General features: G+C 38.2%; 1 protein-coding gene across 3 annotated transcripts in view; it reads left to right on the forward strand.

Annotated features, from left to right (window-relative positions):
* NKAIN2 (sodium/potassium transporting ATPase interacting 2) overlaps nucleotides 1-24,890 on the forward strand; it is an 873,382-nt gene that overhangs the window by 744,797 nt on the left and 103,695 nt on the right. The window lies entirely within an intron of this gene.

The raw sequence follows: 24,890 nt of genomic DNA on the forward strand, positions 1-24,890 counted from the left end.
TCAGACAAGGAAAATCTATCCGTATTTGTCTCTTTGCAATGGCTTATTTATGTCACTTCGTATGCTGTCCTTAAGGTTTATTTATGTTACGTATGACAGGATTTCTTCTGTTTTAAAGCAGACTGTGTATACACCCCATTCTCTTAATCCATGCATCTGCGATGGGCATTTTTGTTGTTTCTACCTCTTGACTGTTGTGAACACAGAATGGCAGATAATATTTCAGATATCTGGTTTTAAATTCTTTGGAGTGGATAACCAGAAGGGAAATTTCTGGGTTATGTAGTAGGCCTGAATGAAGTAAAATGGATTTTGACCTTAAAAAGTAAAAAAGAAACTTCCAAACTGTTTTTCATTATGGCTGTACCATTTTACATTTTCAATGACAGAACAAAAGGGTTCCAATTTACCCACATCTTTACCAACATTTGATCTTTAAAAATGTATTTATTTATTTATTGTTAATAACCATACTGGCAGTTAGGAGGGGATAGCTCATTTTGGTTTTAATTTACATTTCCTGGATGATTAATGACATTGAGCATGTTTTCACATCTCTATTCGTCATTTGTATGTCTTCTTTGAAGAAATGCTTATTCAAATCTTTTACTCATTTTGTAATTGGGTTATTAAGCTTTTTTTTTTTTTTGCTATTGAGTTGTCAATGTTCCTATATATTTTAGAAATTAACCCCTTAACAGATACTGGGTTTGCTAATAATTTCTGTCATTATGGAAATTGCTCTTTTACTCTGTTGGTCGTGTCCTTTGCTGTGCAGAAGCTTTTTCATTTGATGTAGTCCCACTACGCATGTCTATTTTTACTTTCATGGCCTGGGTTTTCAGTGTCATTTCAAAGACATTGTGTCAAGACCAAGATTATACAGTGTTTCTGTTGTGTTTTCTTTTAGGAATTTTATAGTATCTGGTCTTATGTTTAAGTTTTCCATCTATTTTGAGTTTGGGGGCTTTTTTTTTTTACTTTTTTAACTTTCTTATTTTGGATATTTTGAATTTTAAATTCATTTTTATTCTGTACTCTTAAGAAGTCATATTTTCTATTTTGCTTTTATTAGTGGTAAACACTACATTTTACCCTGCACCCTTAACAAACCTGTATATAATCAGTATGTGTTACATTCTCTTGAGTAGGTCAGGGCACTTATAATGCCTCTAAGTTCCCCCAAATACCCTACATTTCTTTATCTCATGGTTTGTTGCCTATTACTTTATCTGTACTTAATAACAACTCTTAATTTATTATGACTTTTATTATTTTTAATTCCTTTTATTTTCCTCCATGTTTTGAAGAACTTTTTGTGTTCTATTGCTTCTTAGCATTCCATTTTTTCCTCCTATAATCAATTTTCTTATTGCTAGTATATCATTTTAATAAACTTCTCTAGGTATGGAAAGTTTTGTCTTCTTATATAAAAACCAATATTTAGTTTATCCTCACCTGTTAACAATTAATTTGGTATAGAATTTTAGCTTGATAGCTCTTTTCCCAAGTACTTGGAAATGAGTCTATTGTCTCTGGCTTTAGTAGTTCCTGGAAAGAAGCCATCTCTGAGTCTGACTGTCACGACATTTTGGTAAAGTGTCTATTTACTTTAGAAGCTTTAAAAATCCCGTCTTTATCTTTGATATTCTGAAATACCACTGAAGAACATAATTAGATATGGATTTTTAAATATTATTTAATGCTTGTCATTCAGAAATTACTTTTTTTATGTTTTTCTTTAATTGAGGAAAATGATCCACCAGTTTCTTTTTAAGTATCAATTTATTGTTGCCTCCTGGAATATTGATTGTGTGTTGCAACTTCTTCTTAATTTTTATTTCTTCTACTTCCTTTTTTCCTCTTTGTGATAGATTTAAATTTTTTTAATTAATATATTTTTGTAATTTTTTAGTTATTCTAAAAATCTGCATCATCTGTTCTTTTACAAGAAGGTGATCATAAATCACTTTTTGACATTTGAGTTATAGCTGCCTCATTTGACCAAAATTGTCTTTTTCCTCTTCTCCAGCTTCTATATTTCCTATTTTCAGTCTTCTATAGACAGAAAAACTAAAATTATCAGAATTATAAAAATAATAACAATAATTCATTTTGAGTCACAAACTGAGAGCATTCCCCCTAAATAAAAGTGTATAGAATTGGCGAAATATTTGAGATGCTCAGATGTTTTTGCACATTTTCTGACTTGTGACCAAATGACTTTGGTTAAGAAGCAGTTCAAGAGTAAACCAGGTGTTTATGTATAGAATAAGCCCCCAACAGTACCTGTTTCCCTGTGGCATGTCGATACAAACTCTCATTTTGTTGGCCTGTCAATTATGTTGTGGCTGAAACTGAGCTGGAACCCAGCCCTATTCTATAGCCCTATATTCTTTCCAAATCTTTGTGTTGATTCTAGTTACATACCATTTTGGTAACACTGTAAGAAATATGACCTTGGGATCTATTTATATACTGTTTATTTTCAAGGCCAACTATAAAGAAGTAGAAATTTGTTTTAATTAAACATCTGTTTTCATCCTTCCTATCTAAACACTTAAGAATATCATCTTCTTTGATATAGGTCACAAAATATAACTGTCTTCTAACTTACTTTGGGGGAAAATGTTATTAAAAAACATCTCTTTTGGTATATTGTATTGACAACTTTCAGATAAATTTCTCTGTGGCCTTTGACTTATGATGCTATAGAATGATACAGTTTTCAAAGAGAGTAATTCTGTTATCATTGTTCCATTCTGGTTACTTTGTATCTGGCCAAAGTAAATGCATAGTATATGTGCTCTGTTAAAACTGATAGGAATGGAGAGTGGAAATTGAGCTGTTTGGAGACAGAGAAAGTGAATGCTTGGAAAATCTGTAATTGAATATAATTTAGGATCTTCCTAGTTTTATTTACATATGAGAAATAATTTTTTGCATTTCTTGTAATTCTATACCTCTAAGCAACTTCCCCCATAAACAGGTGAGAATCCAGAAACAGAAGTAAAGGCTTGAGAGAACATTTAAATTCAGACTTTGTATCATGAGCACCAGTGAAGCAGACAAACTTACAAGAAAGAGATACTAGTGAAAGAAAGGAACAGAGGCAGGAGAATAATGACATAGGAAAGGCAAGGGAAATGTCAGAGAAATGTAAAGAGAAGAGCAAACTCAAAAAAGAATGTAGCATGCATGTCCCTCAAAGAACCTAAGATTTACTTCAAATTCTAAATATATATACATAATCAGTGACAAAATCATTTATTTATATGTACATATAAATAAATCAGTGATACACCTAAATAAAGTAGTGAACAGATTCAGAGAACAAATTATTATGAAATGGCTAATCGTTAAGGGGCCAGAGGACTATGATGACCGGTACCATTAAAGGGCCAGACACTTAGTGACTAGTGTTGTGTACAGGATGGAAAACATTATAGTCGTAAGTTAGAAAACTTCAAAGAGGCTATTTGAAAGGCATGTTGACACCCTATGCTCTACAGTAGTCACAGTAGTAATTTGTTTATGATTTATGAAAGGGTCATGGTATTTTACTAGGAGCATAAACATTAAAAATCTTTTATTAGCTAAAATGTTAACTTTTAGATTATATGATGTGAAGTTCTTATAATAAAGACCAATATCTTTGTCAGAACTCATAACCATAAGATATTATTATGTCAACTCAGTATTAAGCCTCAAAAAGAATTGTGTAAGCAAAACAGTATTTAAAGTCACTGCAGTCCAGAGAGAAAAATACCCTTGATGCTTGTGATAAAATACAAACAAAATGTGCTGACTTGGGTATAATTTTTGTTTTCAATATACATTTTAAGGACAGTGTAAATCAATGTTCTGTAATATACATATTTTCCAGCTTAAAATCATGACCAGCAAAACCATAAACTCAATAATGCAATGCTTTAAAAAATTTTTATGAGGCGAGATTAATGCAACCTCCCCTATCACCGTATACCTGTGAGGCCCAGCTAAAAGGATTACCTCTGCTCTACCGGGGTCCAGCGCCTGCCATGTGCAGCCACACCTGCCGAGGAAGTGGCTCCCCCAGAGCCATCCTGTCGAGCTTCCAAAGTTGTGGGCGGTGATAAGTTTTGACTGTGCAGCCAGCATATGTCATGATAAATTTTCAACTCTCTCAGTAAAGAGAATACACACTGTTCTCTGATCAAGATTAGGCTTGATTTCCCACCCACCCTCTTCTTCCAACACATTTTCGAACAAACATAAGTAAATACTTGACAGGTGAAATATAACCTGTGCCACTTACTGAAAGAGAACGAGCCATAAGTTGAAAGTGTTAATTCACTACCGCAGTCACTTCCCATTAGCAGAAAAAGAGGTTCACGTGTTTCCATTCCTTTTAATGTAACCACGGAAAACAGGAACTTCTGTTCCTGTGGGCGATTGAAGAGGCCTAGATATTTCAGTGTGGGCCCAAAGGGGACTTTTTAATGAGACTTTTTTACATCTCCGTGTGCTTTCTATTGGCTGTGCTTAACTAAATTATCTCTTTATCAAGACTTGAATGCATTTGTCATTTCTGTACTGCCCACACATCAATATCTCCTCCACTCAAAGAAACTACTTTTCTTGTATAGAGTTTACTGGAAGAAGGGGGTTTGGTAGTGCATCTACCAAGAAGATCCCATGTGAAGGACTCAAATACATAAGGGCCTCATAGAAAGAACAGTCTGAGGGTGCTGAGCCACAGCACATCACACGCTGCGATCAGCCTTGTGTGTGGGTGGCCGACCAGTGTGCACATACCAGATTGACCCGCTCCTGCTACAAGCACTTGAAGAGCCACCACCAGACTCGGTTCAATCCCTCAAGCAGACGCACTAGCTTCAAACACAGAGACGAAAAGGGTAGCTGTTCTTATTCACGGCAAGTGGGAAAAAGTCACTATGTACAGAGATCCAAGCCGGGACTTGGCAGTAAATGGCAAAGCCCACGTAGTTCTGGCTAGTGTGCGTGGGATTCTGAGAGTATTGTAGAAAATCCAGGCTCCCTGTAATCCAGTAAAAATCACTGCATTTCTAAAGGAGAACGGGTTCTTTACAGGTGCCTCCATGTTAGACACCATTAGGTTTCAAAATAATAAAAACATAAAGCTTCACCAATTAAGAGTGAGCATTTACACTAAAAATATTTTCCTCTCTTGAGAATTTAACTAAAACTTTGTCTCCTTAGTGATATAAAGTGATTCAACGTATGAATCAACTTTCAGGAATGTAATTCCGTAAAATTGGTTATACCTGCAATCTGATATTATCAGAGGCGGTAAGAAAATAACTGTATCTCTGCTTGAAATTTTGTGTTTGCATGAATCTGTTGAAAACATTTTACATTTTTAAAAATTTAAAACAGCATTCCACAGCCTAAGTACTTGTAGTAGTGGAGCTTCCTTAGCACTGGGTTCCTCCAAGTGTGGTCCCTGGCTCAGAAGCATCAGCAGCACCTGGGAACTTGTTACAAATGCAGGTTCTCAGGCCCCACCCAGACTACGGAGTCAGAAACTTTGTTATGGGTCCCAGCAACCTGGTTCTGATGCACCCTGAAGTTTGACAACCACTGCCTTCATTAGCAAAAGTAAAATTTTGAACACAGACCTCATCAAATATCATTTTTAAAACATTTGGGGAGAGGGTGAATAAAGAGAAATTCCACAAAACAAATAAAGAACCCATTGAAGAGAATCCAAAAGGAAAATCTGGCATATGTAATCATTGCAATGGGTTTCTTTCAGTCAAGAAGATGAAAATGTGTTTCTTAGTCTAGTACACAAGTTTCTTCATGATGTGTTCTCGTCTATGTCTCCAACCTCATTCATTAGCCAGCCACTCACTTAACCAACATTTACTGAGTTGCTGTTACATTTGGGTGTGAGTAAGTAAATAGAAGAAGACAAATAGGGACATCCAACTGCCATAACCCCAAAGGACATCAGATTCAGCTCCATGGGTCCCGCTCGATGGGTCCAACTCCCTGTTCTTTGGTGATTCTTACACTTAAACAAGCTTTTTCCTATTCTAAAACAGTATTTCACTTCCCCTCTTTCTTCTCCATCAAGTATGTTCTTAACCATCCTTCCGATAAGAGCCAGCCCAAATAGGTCAAGTCTTTCTGACTTCCTCAGATACGGTTGTTTACTGGTTACGTCTTGTTCTGGGCTCTTACAGAAATGTATTTTATTTTATTTTTGCAGTTACTATATTGAAACTAATGTTTATAGTTTTAAAATCCACTATTTTGGGGGCTTCTGAAGATGAGAAACTGGCAAATTAAATAAATAATGAAGTACTTGGGACATTTTGCGTATGTCACAAAAGTGACTTGAAGTAAACATGTGAGAGGTTACTGTGGAGACCTGAGCAACATTTAAGTTCTGCCTACTAGAGAACCATTATAATTAGTAGTAAAACATATATTCAATATAAAATGGGATTGTTTAATGCAGTGATTTCTCAACGTTTGATCCAGCTGGCATTGTTCAAAACTGAATACAGAAAAATTGCCAACCAATTGTGTATGAGATTGTGGGCAAGAAACTGCGCAAAGCAAACCATCCTAGTCATGACGTAAACCTAGTGCATAGAAACTGGGAGCAATTTTAGAGATCTCTCTGGTCAACCCACTATGACAGTGAGGTGACTTCAAAAAGAATGCTTTTTTTAAAAAAAAAGCCAAAATAGGGAGAGCAAACCCAAAACCAAGATGCTTTTTAAAAAACTTGAACAAAAAATCTAGACCAAAAAACCCCTAGAAGCTGGCCTAGGAGATAAAGACATGCAGGATTTTGCATTTGTACCCTTCTACTCTAAGTTTGAGTGTTTGTGCTTGAGCCATACAATTTTCTCACACCTTTTACCCTTAAGAGAACATTTCTCCTGTCCCCTTTTATCCATTTGGGTTCCTCTTACTTACTGTTCTTCCACAGTGCATCTCAGGGTGAGCCTTCTTCCTCCAGATTGCCGTTTGAAGGAAAGAAGGAAAAGAGGGAGGGAGGGAGGAAAAGGATGCAAGAAAAACAGCAAGTTAAGCTGTAACTTTTTACATTTCTCTTTAAACCCTCTTCTTTCCAAATTTCACTATAGGAAACATTACTTTCATTCCAAGCATGGAATTAAGCTTGTCTTTACCTCCATATTTTCTTGTGCTACATTCAGATTGTCCAAAAATCCTGGATCACATCTACCGAAAGGTCTCTAGAAATCACCTCTGCATCCCGCTTGACCAGACAGTGCTCTCTGCTCTCATCAGTACACTCCCGGAGACTTCAGCTTTATTTCCATTTAACCTCGCTGCTCTCAATCTATCTCCTTTCCAATTAGCACAAAACACTGCTGCCAAAACCTGCGTTATTGCCTGCCAGTTCCTAAGCTCTGGGTTTGCTCACCATCACTCCTCTGTAAAATTCAAATCCTTTACAGCTGACTTTTCTGGCCCTTTAGATGAGTGTCCTTGCTGAGAATTCAGGCAAACTGAAGTCTTGGCCTCTTTTGTTGCTTCCTCCTTTGTCCCTTATTTTCAGGTTGTGTAAGCACCAGTTCCCGTGTCAGTGCACAACTTTACATTCCTCTCTTCTGCGTTATTCGTGCTTTCTTTTCATGGCTACCCCTTTAGGAAGTTCACCCTGACCAAACAAGAATGGGGAAAAGTTCCCCCAGCATTGTCCAAGTACACCCAGCATTGTCCAGAAAAAGAATTGACCTCCATATTTTTTCAACTCCAAAATATTTACGACATTGGTAACAAATGACGCCTCCCTCAGGGCACCTCCTTATACAACACAGAACAAGTTCAGTTAGGGAACACACTAGGAAAAAGCACATGCTAACAAATTCAAGTACTTTGTAGTTTCTCCTTTGAATATAGGTCTTAAAGGACTTAGATCATGCTTCTAGCCTCTTCCCTGTTTCTGGCGTTCTGGCCTTGAAGTCGTCAGATGATCAAAATGCATTTAGTTTTATTTTGATACTTAATGGTACAGGACAAAGATCTGGAATGTGATATTTGTATAAAATGGACTATTTAGCTATCATTCATTAAAGGGACCTAAAATCATCTCTATTATAAACTGTACTACTGTGTTTACCAATACAGTTTGCCTTTCTTTGAAATACTGCCTCAACTCATATTGTAATGAGTAAGTTATCACTCACCAATGCAGGCGAGAAGTAATGTTCCAGCTAGATTTCCTTTCAATGTTTTCATGAGACATAAAAGTAGAGTGGAAGGAATAAACAAAAATATCTTTGCTATTTTTCTCAGAGATTTGTATAAATTACCTCAGGGTTTGTAGATGACAATAATTACTGAGTTAAAATATTCCTATTCTCATATAGTGCTATTGGCCCCTCCCCCATACCACAGTCTTTAAAATAAACATAAAGCTAAGGAAGTGAGCACTGAAGTAACTTTTTAAGACCAAGGTGGTCATTTTCTCATAGAAACTAAGATAATTATGATTATGATGGAGACTCTTGGGATCCCACATACCATGATCACTTCCATGAAAAAGTCAGCTTTGTGCTGCAGGCTCCAGTGTTCACACAAGATAAACTCGGGATTTGATATGGGAGCCATGTTATATGGTTTTACATACCCAGCCTATTTGGAGCAGCCAGTGTCATTCGAACTCATTACAGTGGGCGGCCCAGGTCACAGTGCTGGTGACAGGGACCCGTGACCTAGCCTGTACTCTACACTAGTGCACACTTCACATCTCTCAAGTCACATTCTAGAAAAGTATTCATTGGATATCTCTTAAGTCAGGACAGCATAATTTTGTATTTCCTGCTCTCAAGAGTATATTCCAAGTTGAAGACAAATACATTGGGCAAGGGGATGTGATACATACTGTTACGTAAGGAAAAAAAAAACCCCAGGTAACAGAGGAACTCAGACAAGGAACACTTCAATGACATGGGGAGATTAGGAAAGCAGGGGTGGAGATGAGGTACCCCAGGCTTAGTCTCGAAGGATGTGGAGTTATCCAGGAGCAGCCAGGGAAGAGGCAAAGAGAAAAGGCAGGCATTTGTGCAACTGGAGAAGCCGAAGAGGTTCAGAGATGCTGGATGTGGACACACGAGTCCACTGTTCCTTATAACCTCCATTAATCACGCACTTCCTGCCCAAGGACCTCTGGGGAAAGGACCCTAAGAATCCACGGGGGCCTCATATGAGAAATAAAGTCCCCGAGGTGCATCTGTTTTAGTCCTACCTACCTACTCATAAACTGTAAGAAAAATAAAGGCATTTTCAAAACTGTTCTAAAACAATTTTTAAAAAAGAGAAAGCAGATACCATTACCATAAAATCAGTACCCAAAGCAATTACAGTAAATCTGCATTGCATACACACCATTCCAATAAGTGTTTTAGGCATTTGCCTAAAAGCACCTCTGCTTGAATATATGAACATTTAATATATGGTATGTAGTTAAACAAGTATATGTGTGTATATATCTATGTATCTATGTGTGTATATATATCTTTATTGAGCATTATCTTTAGCAAAAAGTAATGGAGTGTTCTGCACCCTGGCATCTGCGATTCTGCTGTCCTGGCACTTACGGTGAGTAGGAATAGTAGTCCAGGCTTATTCATGCCATCTTCTTAATGAAACCATCACTATCAGGCACTCTACAAGGTAGTATTCTATTCTGTCCATTAAACATCTCCCCCATCCCTTTCAATTTTGCATAAACTGCACAGATAGCATTATTCACCAATTGGACCTGGCAGCGTTAAATTAGCACCGTCTGATCCCTAGACTTTTGCCCAGTGAACTTTATGTTCCCCCACTGAATGCATTTATTGTTGCTATTCCTGCTTTGGAACATGACTTCCCTAGAAAGCATTTCTTCATTCGGCCTCTGCGCTTGAAACAGACAACAGCGTGAAGCCAGCAGCTGTTCTTGAACAAAGCAGGTAGACAGGCAAGAAAAGCTGCTGAAGCTATAACAATAAGCACATCATGACATAATTACAGTAAATCTCCAGAGTGACCTGCACACATTTAACACCATATGGTTATTTTGGGTGCTGGAAACGTGTAGACAAGAGCCACAGTTTAATCTAGCCACTTTCTGCAGCGTTCCTCCTGGCATGGCACTGATTTTTATCCAGAAAATTAACATGAATATTTGTTGACAAAAGTGAAGACTATATTTGCACAGTGAGCTAAGTGTGCCAGTAGATTTAATAAAAATATTTGAATTTTTTCTTACCTGAAATATATGAATAGGTGAATAAAGTTTTGTTTTTTTCTGTGTGTGTGTGGAGTTTTTTTTTTTCCTTTGTTTTTTTTTAATTTGGTTTTTAATTCTAGCAATATCTTTATAATATGCAATATATACAATTCAACCTCCTCTCCCTCCCCCCATTTTCAGACACTGTTTTTTCAAGGGTGCATGGAAGGAATGTTCTCTGTTTCTCTCAATGTGTTCATTTGACTTTGACTAGGTTAATAGGAGTTACTGCTACTACAGCCTGCCCAGGAAAAGCAGATTGTCAATATGGACAAACCTGGTGGTCTATCAGGAATTAACAATTTGCCCTCTCTGTCCCTGTTTCTGAAATTAGTTTATTCTGCAGAAGATTTAGCTGCATATCCACGTTAGAAAGATGGACCAGCTCAGAATCCCAGCCCCATAAACTGAATGAGGGGTTTCTTGGGGCAAGTTGATCTTATTTGGACAATGTAATGGTATCAGATAAACATGAAAATTCCATCACTCTCCTGTAAGTACTTTTGAAACAGTCCCACTTATTCATTTGATTGGTGAGACTTTAAGAGGGTTAAATGTAGCTGTGGGCATTCACAAAGTACAGTGGTCTCATCTTGATAACAGACGCTCAGGTAACAAAATCCCAGTTCACGCCCCTCCTAAACCAAGAACCCAGAGGACTCTGGGAACATGCCTTGTGACTTGAGAGGGCATTTATTTCCTGAAGACTTTGATACATTAAAAGACTCCATTTTAGAATCACATTAAAAGAAAAAGAAAATTAAAGACAAATTCTACCCAAATGGGAAAGCTGATAGAACCTACAGGTCCATATAAAAATAGGGGCACCCTGGCTGGTGTGGCTCAGAGGCCTGGGCACTGGCCTGAGAACCAAAAGGTCACCGGTTCCATTCCTAGGCAGGGCACATGACTGGGTTGCAGACCAGATCTCCGGTAGGCGGGTGTGAGAGGCAAACGATCAATGTTTCTCTTGCACATTGATGTCTCTCTCCCTTTCTTTCTCCTTCCCTTCATCTCACTCTAAACATAAATAAAATATTTTTTAAAAATAATGAGAGCCAATTGCAAAGTGGTTTCACTTCAGAGTTTTCTCTATGCTGTGCATCCTAGCCACACACTACCCCCAGTGCCCTCAGACCTGGGGGATTGAACATGTGCCCATATGGGTAGATAGTGGGAGTTCCCCTCTCCTGCCTGCAAGTGCTGTATAGCAGGCCTTTTTTATGGCATTAGCACATGAAGCCAAATAAATCTCCAGTAACGAAAATAAACACTTAACTCTCTGTGTCACCCCAATAATTTAAATTGTGGAAACTATAACTGCTTTTAGGTCTTTTCTTGAGAATCAAAGAAACTAACATGTCTCATAGGCTTGATTGTATATATGTGCAAAGAGGTAAAAGGATCTATTTTATATGGGAAAATAACTAGCAGTAGCAGTATAGGTCAAGAAGATTGAAAGAAAACGATTTAAGGAACTTGTTCAGCAGCTGGCGCAACCAGGACTAATTTAGGCCATTGTTATTTTTTTTGTCACATTTATGAATGTGGGCTCCACACAGGCTCACTTGGGACTTAGTAAGTAAGTGCCTCAGTAAGCAAAGGAAGCTAAAAAAGGGAGGGGATCTTTTCTATCGACTCACTGCACGACCTTCAGTGAGTTATTTTCACATCGCCTCTGTCACTTCTATTATAAACCAGGAATCATAATATTAATCAGTTCTCTCCCAGGGTTTTTTTATGACTTTAAAAACTTTTTAAAGTGCAGTACAGTAAAATCACAAAAAGACAAATAGCCAGAACTCATATCCTGAGTTTCTGCAGAATCCCTAGGCCTTATAGCGGCCAAAACAAATTAACTAGATGTTCAGAATGCAAAGGTAACTGATTAAAGTCGAAACAGGTTATAGCAAAAATAACGGTAGAATGAGGTGTGAGAGTCTGATGAAGAATAAGGAAAATGTGTTTTGTGTGGAGAGATATACTTAAATTAATTAGATGGTAGTGTTTGCAGCTTAATCCTTGGTTACTCGATAGATTTTTAATCTAGTGGCTCATTAAACACCTAATACATAACATAGATCCTGAGTTTTTAACTCATAATTCGTCCCATCATATGAAATATTTATTATTTTTATATTGCAATGTATAAGTACACTTTTATGTCTTTATTACATGAGAGCTCTCCTAAATGGTAAACGTGACTGTAATACTTACTCTGGATAAGCGATGCTTTTATGAACTCCAGTGGAAGCCAAGGCAGGGTTTCAGGCCCACACAATACAGGTACGTTGAGAGGCATTTGTTATTTATATCAGTTAAGCTAACCTTTCCTATCTATATTGTTTCTGCCCCAAATTGCTAACCTTTATTGTTGTTATAAAGTGTACAGATAGTACTGTTTCTGTTGTATACTAATGGAGATTGGTAAACAAATATTTCCTAAAGCACTTCCTCTAGGAAGAACCCAGGCCTTTATTTAGTCCTACACTGAAAATTCCTGTTTCTCTCACACTGGAAGTGCGTGGTCTTGTAACCTACCTCTGCAGTTGGTCATTCTCAATGAGCCACAAATGCTATGTGTGTGCCCTACTCTCCGAGGCCTTACTTTGGTGGGATTGTGCCATCTGTGACTTGATTGAAAGTCTGCCTGTGACCAGACAGATAAAGAAACATAAAGCAAACACACAGAGACAGATGGACTAAGGCTGCCATAATCATAGTTTTACTCAATTATAATTTTCACAAACTCCAGGTGACTTCTGCTCTTTTATAGCTGCACTCATCTTGGGATGTCCCAATGGACCTTGAAACAGAAGAAAGAGATGCATCTGGTTTTTGTCTAGGCTGGTTTGCAATGTGGGCACTTTGGAGATTTGTGCTATGAAAAAGCAATTAGCTGCTTGAGTCTAGGGTGCCATTTAGAATATCTAAACTACTATGTTTCATCATAAAATTGACCTTTTTAATTTTTTATGTTGGAAATTTCCAGTAAAAGTATTAGCATAAAAGGCATAGCTCCAGGGAAAATAGGAAAGGCGTGGGAGGGAGTCATGAAAGGCTGTGCTACCCTGAAGGGAAGTTGAAATCATCTCCATTTGGATATAATAAATACCATGTCATGGAGCACCCTGTGCTTAATTTTTAAATAATTGCTTTCATTAAGTAACATAACAATGACATAGCAACACCAGAGCTGTGAGAGAAGCAGGCAGGCAGTGCATCTTAGATTTACAGCCAACTTACGATCGTGCAGGATAATTGCTGTGTTCTCTAGAAAAGAGGTGCTCTTCTCATTATTTCTGACTGTCATTCCTATGTCTAATCATCTTAATGTGATTGTAATTTATGTACTGTATTTTTCAAAGCTGTATCAGATGTGCCGTTTTAATTTTCCTGTCCAACTCCAGTGTTTCGGCAGAAAAAATAAGTGTCATCAATAGAAAAAAAAAAGAAGAAGAAGGAAGGGAAGTTATTTAGGAACAGAAGAATTGAATTGCTACAGAAGGTTGTCAGAGTCACCCATGCAGTCTGCACTTCTGTCACCGCCAGTAACAACACAGCGGGTTTTTTAGAAAAATGTAACGAAGTGTAGGGTGAAAGTTGAGAGTTAAATTACCTATGTTCCAGTCCCAGCCACTTCACTTATTAGCTGGATGACATTAGGGAAATTTTTTTAACTTTTTGGTACTTCCATATCCCTATCTGTAAAACAGGAATTCGATCTGGTTAGTTACTAGTTAGTTATAGTTGTGTATCGATCCCACAGATTAGTGGCTTAATGTGACAACTTATTACCGCTCAGGGTTTTATGGGTTGACTGAGCTCAGCTAGATGGTTCTGGCTTGGGGAGCTCAGTCTTATGATGGCTGGCCCTGGGCTGGGGTCATTTGGACTGGGTACTCAAGGTGGCTCATCCACTGGCAGTTGGTAGGTGGCAGTTGATGCTAGCTGCCGCTGGGAGCTCAGCTGGGTGGTGAATGAGAGTACTCACCTATTGCCTCTCCATGTGCCTTGGACTTCTCATAACACAGCAGCTTACTTTTAAGGGTGAGAGTATTCCAGGAGAGAGCCTTCTTAGGTACCCAAGAGGAGGCTTTAAAGCTTTAGTGGCCTAGACGCTGACGTCTCACATTCACGCAGCAAAGACCTTGTCTCCACATCCCGATGAAAGGAGTGGCAAGATCACGTTGTAGGAGAGCATGTGGGGTGGTAGATGTCATTGCAACCATATTTGGAAAATAAGATCTACCCTAGACTAACAATTATAGTATCTCCCTCATAAAGTTTGGGGGAGAATAATATGAGTCAGCAACACTAAGCAAATATTTAGAACAGTATCTGGCTTATTTTGAACTTTCAGTAAGCGTTGGCTATTAATATTGTCCTCCCAAACCTGGAATATTCCGTACTGTGTTCAGATCTTTTTATCTGCTCTATTTGTAACTGTGATCAAATTTTTTTTCAGTATATCAAAATTAACATTTCGACCTGTATCTGCTCTTACAGAGAGGGAAGAGGAAATGTTTGCTGATTTTTCAGGCTTGGATGAACATGTAATTATTCATTGTGTTAATATTCTTCATAGTTGACAGGTTGTGGGATGTTTCCGCTGAAGGAGCAGCTTTCCATGTTGCTGAGTCCTGGTATGTCCCCTCCAGGCCCGTTCCCCACTCCTCCCTTGCCTCTACCTGTGGGGACTGTATGGCACGTAGAGTCTCCAGTAATGGGTCAGGTCCAGCGATATGAAAAAAGTCTTCAATAGAGATGGAAAAAGGGTCACATATTGAAAATTAAAACACTTCTCAGGGCAAGACATCTTGAACTTTACATTGCTAGAAAAAGAACTCAATTTAATGTGCAAAAATCTTATTCTTACAACCAAAAATGCTGCAAAAAATTAACAAAGATCAACAGTGTTGATCAAGTATAGTTTTATTGGTATGATACCTAAAAACAAATGGAGTAAAAATTATTTTCTTTTCCTTGCACTGTGCAAGTTAAGTAGGCCGTGGAATCTAGCAGAATTCTTTGCTCATAGCAGATATTAAAACAAATATATGTTTATAAAAATGATTCATTTATGTATTCTTAATTTTACATTTTGATGACTTCCAACACATCTCATTACTAATATTCACAATACCTTATTTTCACTCTTTAGGTAAGTGCTCTAATCATAGTTCTATGGATGAATATTATGGGATTTAGATGAAAAACAAGCAAAATCATGGAAGTCACAAGTGACCATAACCCATGCATTAAATATCTTTATAGGATCTCACCAAAATGTGGGAAACAACGTTTAAAAATATGCTTCCCTCTGAATTGATTAGTATTACTTTTGTTTACTCAGAATCTCACTAATAAAACCCAAGGTATTGAGTTACATTAGTAACCGTCTGCTAAAAGCAAGAGATTTGTCATTACTGAGAAATGAAACTACAATCACAAGGCAGAGGATTTTATGTCCAAACCACAGAGTGCCCCCTTGTGAATTCCGACCACTGACCTGGGCCTTCATTTGCAAATGAATAGCATAACTTTATTTTTATCAGGCTTCTTCAAAGATGACCTGATAATTAAACTAAATGATAGCAGCCATTACTGACCAAAAATTTAAAGGTTATCCCCCCAAATAATTATAAGTCAGCTCAGTGACATTTACCTAGAAACTGGCTTACAGTATTGAGAACAAGCAACACATAAAATACCTGACAGAAACAAAGAGAAAAAAACACCAAAAAAATCTGGATGCCCTAACACCAAGCTCATTTCTCATCCTCAGACAGCCGAATATGAGAGTGCTTTCCTTGTAGTCCCCCAAAAAGGCATATACATCACGTTCCTCCTGTAGAAATCCTCCTTTTCTTCATCTATAAGTACAGTACAGTGAAACCTCAGTTCTCAAACTTAATTCGTTCCAGAAAGCTATTTGAGAACTGAACTGTTTGAGATGGGAAGTGTTTGAGAACCGAGGTTAGACTGTACTAAAATTAGAACATTTTAAAATAATGCTTGAGAATTTTGAGACTGTGGAGACTAAGTCTTATAAAGCTTTCTAAACTAATCTTATTGTAAATTATTTTATTTACTCATAGAGAGCTGTCATCTAGAACTTGTAGCATAGAAAAAAAACCCTTGCTTGATAAAACTAAGGATATATAAATCAGACTATATGCATATTGAAAAAAATGGGCCACGAGCTTGAAATTTTTTTCTTTTTTAATATAAGGTTTTATCATTTTTTTCTTTGCTCATTTTCTGTCACAATACTATAACTATGAGAAAGGACATTAAACAATGTGATGGTATAAAGTATTTCTTAGGAACAATTTATTGACCATGACTTTCTTTCCTTGAGCTGCTTAACCTCAAAAATTTGTCCATATGGGTTCCATATATATTATTGGCAAAGAGTCAGAAGATTAGCTGTGCATGTATTTATTTATGACTTTTCTCTGCCTACTAAAAATTTGAGACAGCTTTATAAGGTAAGCAATGTAACATAATAACATTTTTAAAAGAAATAGTAAAACAGTGTATTAGAGGAATTAGAGAAGTAAGTAGATGTAATCAGTTAACGAGGACCCCTTACCTATATAACATTGAATAATAACAGTTTCTCAGGGCAAAGAAAAACCGCATGACGATAAATGTAAACAAGATTCTTTTGTTCTGAACAACAGTAACATACATGTACACAGGTTGCTTTTCTTTGTGTTATTATCAAATTTGAGTTTCTGTATTTTTCACACTAAGAATCTAGAAGCTTTTGGAATTGCTTTTAGCCATCACCAGTTCTGCCAAGAGGACCAATCATTTAGTTTTATATATTTATCAGAATTATTGCATAACCGAATAGAACTTAATAAACATGTGACACAGTTTTATGATATTGGAAGGGGATTAGCTCTGTCCTTCCATCCCAAACTGACTTCTGGACCTACAATGAGCCCATATAGGACATCAATGGTGGTTCAGAGACATTGGACATACAATTTGATCTCTGTATTTTTAAAATATTCCTCTTCAGAGAATAGTTTGAAATTGGGTTATATTTAACTGACAGATATACACAAATGCAAGTACTGCTGTAGGGACAGGTTTGCCTCTCTACCAAATATACAGGATGGAAAGGGCATACGATATCAAAATCAGATGCACCAGCATTCTAAACTGCTTTAGAATCCTTTCTAAATATTTATCTTCTGTATACCATGTTTGGAATTTTATGCAAACTCCAATTATAAATCACAGGTATGGAAGCACAACCTTCAGAGGCTGGCATTGCACTTCAAAGTAGAAAGACACACAAAAGATTATTTGTGTTGACTTGAATGATTATTAGTAAGTCTTCAGGAACCTCAAACTGGCTAACATGAACAGCCGGCAAATTCTTGCCAGCATTTTCATTTTTTTCACAATGAGGCTTCTTTATGACAGAATGTAAATAAACTGTCAGAAAAAGGCAATTTGTGGCAAAAAAAAAAATCATAGAGGAGGGGGAGAAAGACAGAGACTCGTGATGCTTCTTTCCATCTTGGTGTCCATGACACTCCCGGGCCGCCTGCCTTAATGCTGGCACTGTCCTCTTCCTGTCCCATTGGCGGTGCTTACCAGCTCGTTGGGAGCAGCAGCTCCCAAATGTAAAATTTTAAAAGGCAAACTGTCAGCACAAATGCCCTGCCATTGGGCATTATATCTCTATGCCCCCAAATTATCAGTCCCTTCAGTCATTAAAAATGCAAACATGGCGTTGAAAATACTGTGAGATTATTTCAAGGCTATGTGGGTAATTTTCCAAGTCAAATACACTCCTTAAATGTATGGCTTTACAGAGTTAAATTTGGCTTGCTGCTTCACTCACATCATAACGTTTTTGTTTAAAAACATATTAAAAATAAGCTCTGTGGGCTTAGAAGTCATCTTGAGCTCATGTTCCGAACAGAGTAAATGTTGCATACAAGAGAAGGACATTACTGCTTGTTTCCATCATTTGATTGGGTGTATTTAAATTCAGATTCAGCCAGTTCTGTGTCTTTCAGGAAAGTATAAACCTTTCACAAATGTATTGTCTCCAAATGACAAAAACTGCAATCTGGAAAAAAACCCAGCGATCCCTGAAGACTGCCTCTGATGGGTTTACTGTGGGAGTCTTCCAAGGTAGATATACACACTCTTCAAAGTAAAAGTGACTGAAAAAAAGAAAGAAGAAAAAACACACTATATGGGAAAATTTCTTCCAAACCTCAACCAATCAGATCTCAAAAAATCAGCATAAACACTGAACCACCAGCACCGATGACTTCTGAACTATCCTTTTCTTTCTTAGGGAACTTTGGAAGTTGTTTGCCAATCATGACTTTGTAAAGCAAAAAATCCTGCTATTGTGTTGGATTACTTTATCCACACGTTTCCTTAATTTTTTTGTGGTGCTTTAATAACTACATTATATATGCATTCAACTATATTTTACATTGTGATACTGTAAGCAAGAGGAAAAACAACTAGAAGATTGTACAGTGTAAAAACTGGCAACCCTGAGAAGTGTGTGGAAACAGTTGTTAGTCCCAGGGGCAGAAGGCTAGGCCGGAGGATTAGTGCCCTAACTAAGAACTAAGGAAGTGAGCCTACGGTCCGACATGTCTTCCAGGAGAGAAGCTATCTTGCCATAATACAAACGTGAGACACAACTGAGAATGTGCCAAGTGGTATAAAATTTACTAACAAATATTCATATCCGATAGTTTGTGGGTGAATGTGAAATAGGCCAGAAGAGATCTAGACACATGCTTAGTAAATCCAACGTCATGTAGGAAATTAAAAAGCTTTGGAGAACATATGATTTTTATCTCTGCCCCTTGAAAGTATTTTCTCTGGAAATAAATAACAAATAAATAAATACAAATAAGGAAATATAAAGAACTGACTATGTATATGATGCTAGAGAGCAGTATTTGTTTTCCTAGACCATGGCCGCAGACACCACAATGGGTGTCCCCGGAAAACATCGGTGTAGATCGTGAGTATGGCCCAAGAGCCATTTATAATGACCAAGGGAATGTTGCGAGACAAGACTCACTAAAGCATTGAGAAGAATTTGAGAGAAATACACAGCCCCTCCCTGAAGTAAAACCAGTGAGATGTGTCAAAAATTGAATCATAAAAATTAATAATGTATTCATTCAAACATTTATAAAAATAATCCTATTTTTATTGAAGGACAAAAATAACCCTTCAATAATCCTATATAACAGATACCACATTAGGAACTTCCTAGCAAATTTTAGTAAAAATCAGAAAAGATTGTAGAAAGAAGAAATAAAGAGCATTGGTCATAAATGCTGTAAGTACAATATCTGTATTCCAATTTACGGAAATTAAATAAACCATGTAAATTGAAATGTAAATGCAAGGTTAGAAATATAATCTCTTAGTGTTATTGGCGGAAGTGGAGTTCTTGCAGTGGCGTGAGAAAAAGAATTTCCTGAGACTCTCACGGAGGATGGATTCTGTGGTAAACTTTACTGATGATGTAAAATTGAGGGAGTTTCCGCCCTGACTTCCCAAAGCCCTAGCTCTGTTCGTATCACCTTGGACAGGGGCCAGCCTTTCTTCAGTAAGGCTAGAATTCAGGCGACTGCCCAGAGTTTCTGCTCCATGTTAAAACACAGTCCAGTCCAGCATCTGGCTTGCTTAGTTCATATTTCAAGCTTTAGTCCATTGCTGTGCTGTGGTATTCAGGCTCCCTCCTGGAGCCAGTGTGTGGAGTCCTCACGGCCATGGGCCATGTGGCTTCAAGGGCCCACATGGCCATGGAGAGAACAGGCAAGTATAGGTCATCAGGTGAGAAAGAGAGAGAGAGAGACTTTCTTTGTTCCCCTAGGATTGTATTGGGTGTGGGATGGACCAGGTGCTTTATCAAAAGAACCAATTAACTTCCCAAGTTTTCATGGGCTTTTGATAGGTTCATCCCCTAGTTAGATTGACAAGCCTATTTGGTCAAGCACCTCCTCTGTGCCCTCTGACAATTGGTACCAGAGTGCGGAAGAGAATAGTGTTAATCCCCTTGGTGGAACAGTGCAGTAATCCCCTCTAGCTTCCTGGCTCACCAAACAGGCTCATGCTCCCCATTTCATTAAGCTCAATGTCTAAGGCCCTTTGCTTCCTTTTCTTTTATTAATAAGTAGCTGAACACTGATGATAGCATTAGGCATGCCCAAGATTGACCAGAATGACTTATAATTTATAGCAATGAAAGGCTAACTGGTCTCCCTAAAATTATAACGCAGTGTTAAGAAAGAGTGTATGTCATAAAAATATGAGGTCTGTCTGGAAAGTATCCAGCCATGTACTATGAAAAACAGAGACATTTATTGAAGAAGATACAAGATACAAGAAAGTTTGTACATGGGACAATGATGCCTGAGTCCCCTTCAAAGTAGGCACCTTGGGACCTCATACAGTTCTCCCAATCATCATCAGCTACTGCATTGTATTTTGCTGAATCTCACTGACAGTCTGAAATCTCTCCTCTTTCAAAGGTGATTTTAGTTTCAGGAAAAACCAGAAGTTTCAGGGCACCAAATCAGAGCTGTAGGGGTGCAGAGTCACCTGGATAACCTGGATTTCAGTTTCACCAAAAACGTTTCATCTCTCTTCACAAGAGAGACGTGATGCATAAGCAAGCACGTTGTCATGAAGAAGCTGCCAATCACCAGTTGCCCGTAGCTGTGGCCTTCTGAATCATCCAATTAGTTTCCACAGAGGAATGAATGTTCAAGCAGGAAGGAAGAGGAAGTGGGATCAGGGGTATTATGTGCACTTAATTCTGACCACCCAAGAAGAACCAATTAAAAGTAAAATGAAAGCTCTATGAATATGATAATATTATCTTAATATTTATAATAGCCATGGGAAGACATGCTTGATTTAGTCACAAATACATTCTCTGCTCTTAAAGAAGTTTCTGCTAAAAGATAAATATGAGCCAATGGCCAAAAGCCCTTAAGAGGAATATTGCTCAGAAAGAAACTGGGCGTTCCCCAGAACAAAACCTGATAATATAAAAACAAACTTGATAAATACTGGGAAGCATTAACTAAGCAGATGAATGAAGCTGGATGCAGAGAGTTTTCTGTGAGCTCTCATTGAAAAGAAATACATGTAAAAGATAGAAAGTCCTTCAGTTACTATTCAGTAGAGCAAGCTGAGGCCTTTGAAAATAAATAGACTAATTAAAACATTTTTCTGATTATGTTCAGAACAAGGTACAAATATGACAGAATGAATCTGCCCTTAAGAGAGTTGACAATGATATCAGATGACATGGTGAATGCAGAAATTCCCAGCTGTTTTCTTGTTCTCATCTTTTTTTTTTTTTTTTTTTTTTGTCATGGCTTGATATGAACAGAGAGAACATTGGTTAAGAGAGAACTTAATCCTAAGTGGAAAAAGAGGAGTACCCAGCAACTCTACACAGATTTGAATCTCTTGCTAAAAATTGCATCCTGGGGTACTGAAAAACTTTGTGAATAAGATTACTGAGATACTACCAGTAGTATTTGGGGAATTACAAAGGCATAGGTATTGGGAGACCAGAAATAGACAAATTATTTACTGATTTCAAAAGCCACAAAGAGATTTTCTGAAGGGGAAAAAAAGACAAATAAGCTTTTCAGAGTCAGAGTAAAATCTTAACATGCACCATTAAATCCAGAATTTTGAACACCTAATGGAGGTGGTGATTATGAAGGCTAAAAATAAGAACTAGAATAGATTAGTAAGAACTAGAATAGAGTTTATGGAAAAAACAATATCCTTGAGAGGATATTCGGATGGCCGTTTTTGAATACTAAAGAGGCTGTCACCCAGAAGGGGCACCAGATGTCCTCTGTGTAGAGGGCTGGGAGGCAAAATTGTACAATAAATAAGAGTTTTGCCTCCCACCTCTCAAACTACGCAGAGTGAACATTCCACCTCTGTTGTACATTTACACAATGGAACACTACTGAGGTGTTAAAACAAAGGAAATCTTACCTTCTGCAACAGCACGGTTGGACCTGGAGAGCATTATGCTGAGTGAAATAAGCAGTTAGAGAAAGACGAGTACATGTGATTTCCCTTACATGTGGAATCTAGTGAACAAATCAGAGATAGACGAATAGGCACAGAGAACAGACTGACAGCTGTCAGAGGGAAGGGGCCTGTGTGAGGAAGGTGAAAGGACGGAGCAGAGGAAAAGAAAACTCATAGACACAGACCACAGTCTGGTGATCAGCAGAGAGAAAGGAGGGTGGGGGTAGGTAGGTGAAGGTAAAAGAGTACAAATGATGAAGGAAGGAGACTTGACTTGGGGTGGTGAACACACAATACAATATACAGATGATGTACTATAGAATTGTACACCTGAAACCTATATAATTGTATGAACCAATGTTCCCCCAACAAATTCAATAAAGGTTTTGTAAAAGAAATAATTCTAATGATCAAAACCATTCCAAAATATAATGGAAGTGAACCCTCCATCATACAGTTATGCGCTGCTTTCGACAAGGATACATTCTATGAAATGCGTCGTTAGGTAATTTTGTCATTGTGCGAACATCTTAGAGTGCACTGACACAAACTTCGATGTTGTAGCCTGTTACACACCTAGGCTGTTGCTCCTAGGCTGCAAGCCTGTACGGCATGTTACTGTACAAAACAACGCGAGGTTAAATCAAGCACAAGAGGAATGATGCGACGAGAGAGGTGGTAAATGCATGAAATGTATGAGGCTGCTGCCCGTGTAACAAGGGGTGCTGCTTTACAGAAAAACAAAGTGTCGTAAACAGAACGAATACTATAAAATAACAACAAAAGCATAATAAAACATAACCCCATAACATAGTTGTTTATTATTATTATCACGTATTATTGTATACACTGTGCATAATTGTATGTGCTGTATTTTATACAATTTTTATACGGCACAACAGGCTTGTTTACACCGGCATCACCACGAACACACGAGCAATGCGTTGCCCTAGGACTTTGTGATGACTGCAGCGTCACCAGGTGATAGGAATTTTTCATCTCCACGTTGATCTTCCGGGGCTACCGTGGTACCGGCGGCCCATCCTCACCCACAACATCATTCTGCTGCCACTCATGACGGTGTCAGGATTCAAGAAGATGCTCCTGGGTACCTGTCTGAGGTGCAGGGAGAATGTGTTAGCGACCCTGAGTAGTTTATGTTTCTACTTGCTTATTTAAAAACTTTAAAACTGGCTTGGACAGGCCTAGCTCTTCCTGAGGCCCAGCTGTAGTGTCCTCAGGACATTTCCCTACATATGTCCTTGCCGTCAAGGTAACTTCTTCCCCTGAAGAATGCGCTCCTGATCCCTAACCAATGGTGCCCAGCCCTTCTAAGTGGCTGCTTTATGAGCCCTTTCTATGGCTGTACTGACTGTAACATCAAGAGACTGAGATGTAATCTACATGTCTACTGAAACTGGGGAATCTATATTAGGTTAAATCCTCTTGCTTTCCTTTAAAAATCAGCCCAGAGTTCCGAATAGAGCCATAAGCACAGTCATGAGTTATTCAGCCAGAGGTAGCTCTTTGATTGATAAATCAATTTGCAGGAATATATTAAATGATTAATGAATCTGTCATATCAACTAGGACACTGGCTAATTGTTTTCAAGGTTCCAATAAATGTAATGGCAATTAACTGCATCTGCTATAATCCACTTCATGCTTGCAGCTGATGTGGAGATTCGACTTTCATTTTTTACTGGTAAAAAGCCTTTTGTCTATTCTGGGGCTTTCTCCACACCTGCCTGATACAGGAAAACAATATTTATGTTAGGCAGAATCCTGCTTATTAATGGCCATAAATTTAAAGCCCTTGCAGCCCTCTCTACAAATGAGAAGTTTTGCAAGCCACCCAGAGAAGTGGTGTACTTACAAATCTAATTTTCATCTGACTATAGTATATTGTGGTTCCCTGAGGCAGGCCTTGATATCACAAAAGCAATTTCTGGCAGATTGGAAAGACTTTTCCCTTCTGGGTTTCCAGCAGCTGACAGCAGATCAGAACGGGGGGCCCACTCTCGGGGGACTGGCAGCTTCATGAAGCAGGTGGGACCTGACAGGCTATTTCCAAGAAACGGAGGCTCTGGAGCAGGAAGCAGGTATGCCTGACTGAGTAATAGGAGCCTCCTCACTTAAACCATGAGAGTCAGAGCCCAGTGGTGGCAGACGGCGCTTATGCCTGTCAGAGAAGCGTTGCCAGCCATCCCAGCAACAATGAGAAGACAGAATGATTCAGAGTGCTGAGCGCTGGGCTACCGAATTCATTAGGCAGTTCAACACTATTAATGCCATCCACTTCCTGAAAATTCTGTGAAAAAGTAGATTTTGTTTTATTACGCTTCATGGCTCTTGATCCTGAAACCCTCAAGAGGATGGGCATTTTCCATTTTCTCTTCTCCCAGCCAGATCACACTTAACTTTCCCCAGTGTGTAGCTGCTGAGAATGCGAATTGGCTGTCGAGTCTCCCTAACACTACAGAACAAGGTGTGACAAGGTTTGGGGGTGGGGTCACATGGCTGC

This window comes from Desmodus rotundus, chromosome 11 (assembly GCF_022682495.2).
Source record: "Desmodus rotundus isolate HL8 chromosome 11, HLdesRot8A.1, whole genome shotgun sequence".
Classification (NCBI taxonomy): domain Eukaryota; kingdom Metazoa; phylum Chordata; class Mammalia; order Chiroptera; family Phyllostomidae; genus Desmodus; species Desmodus rotundus.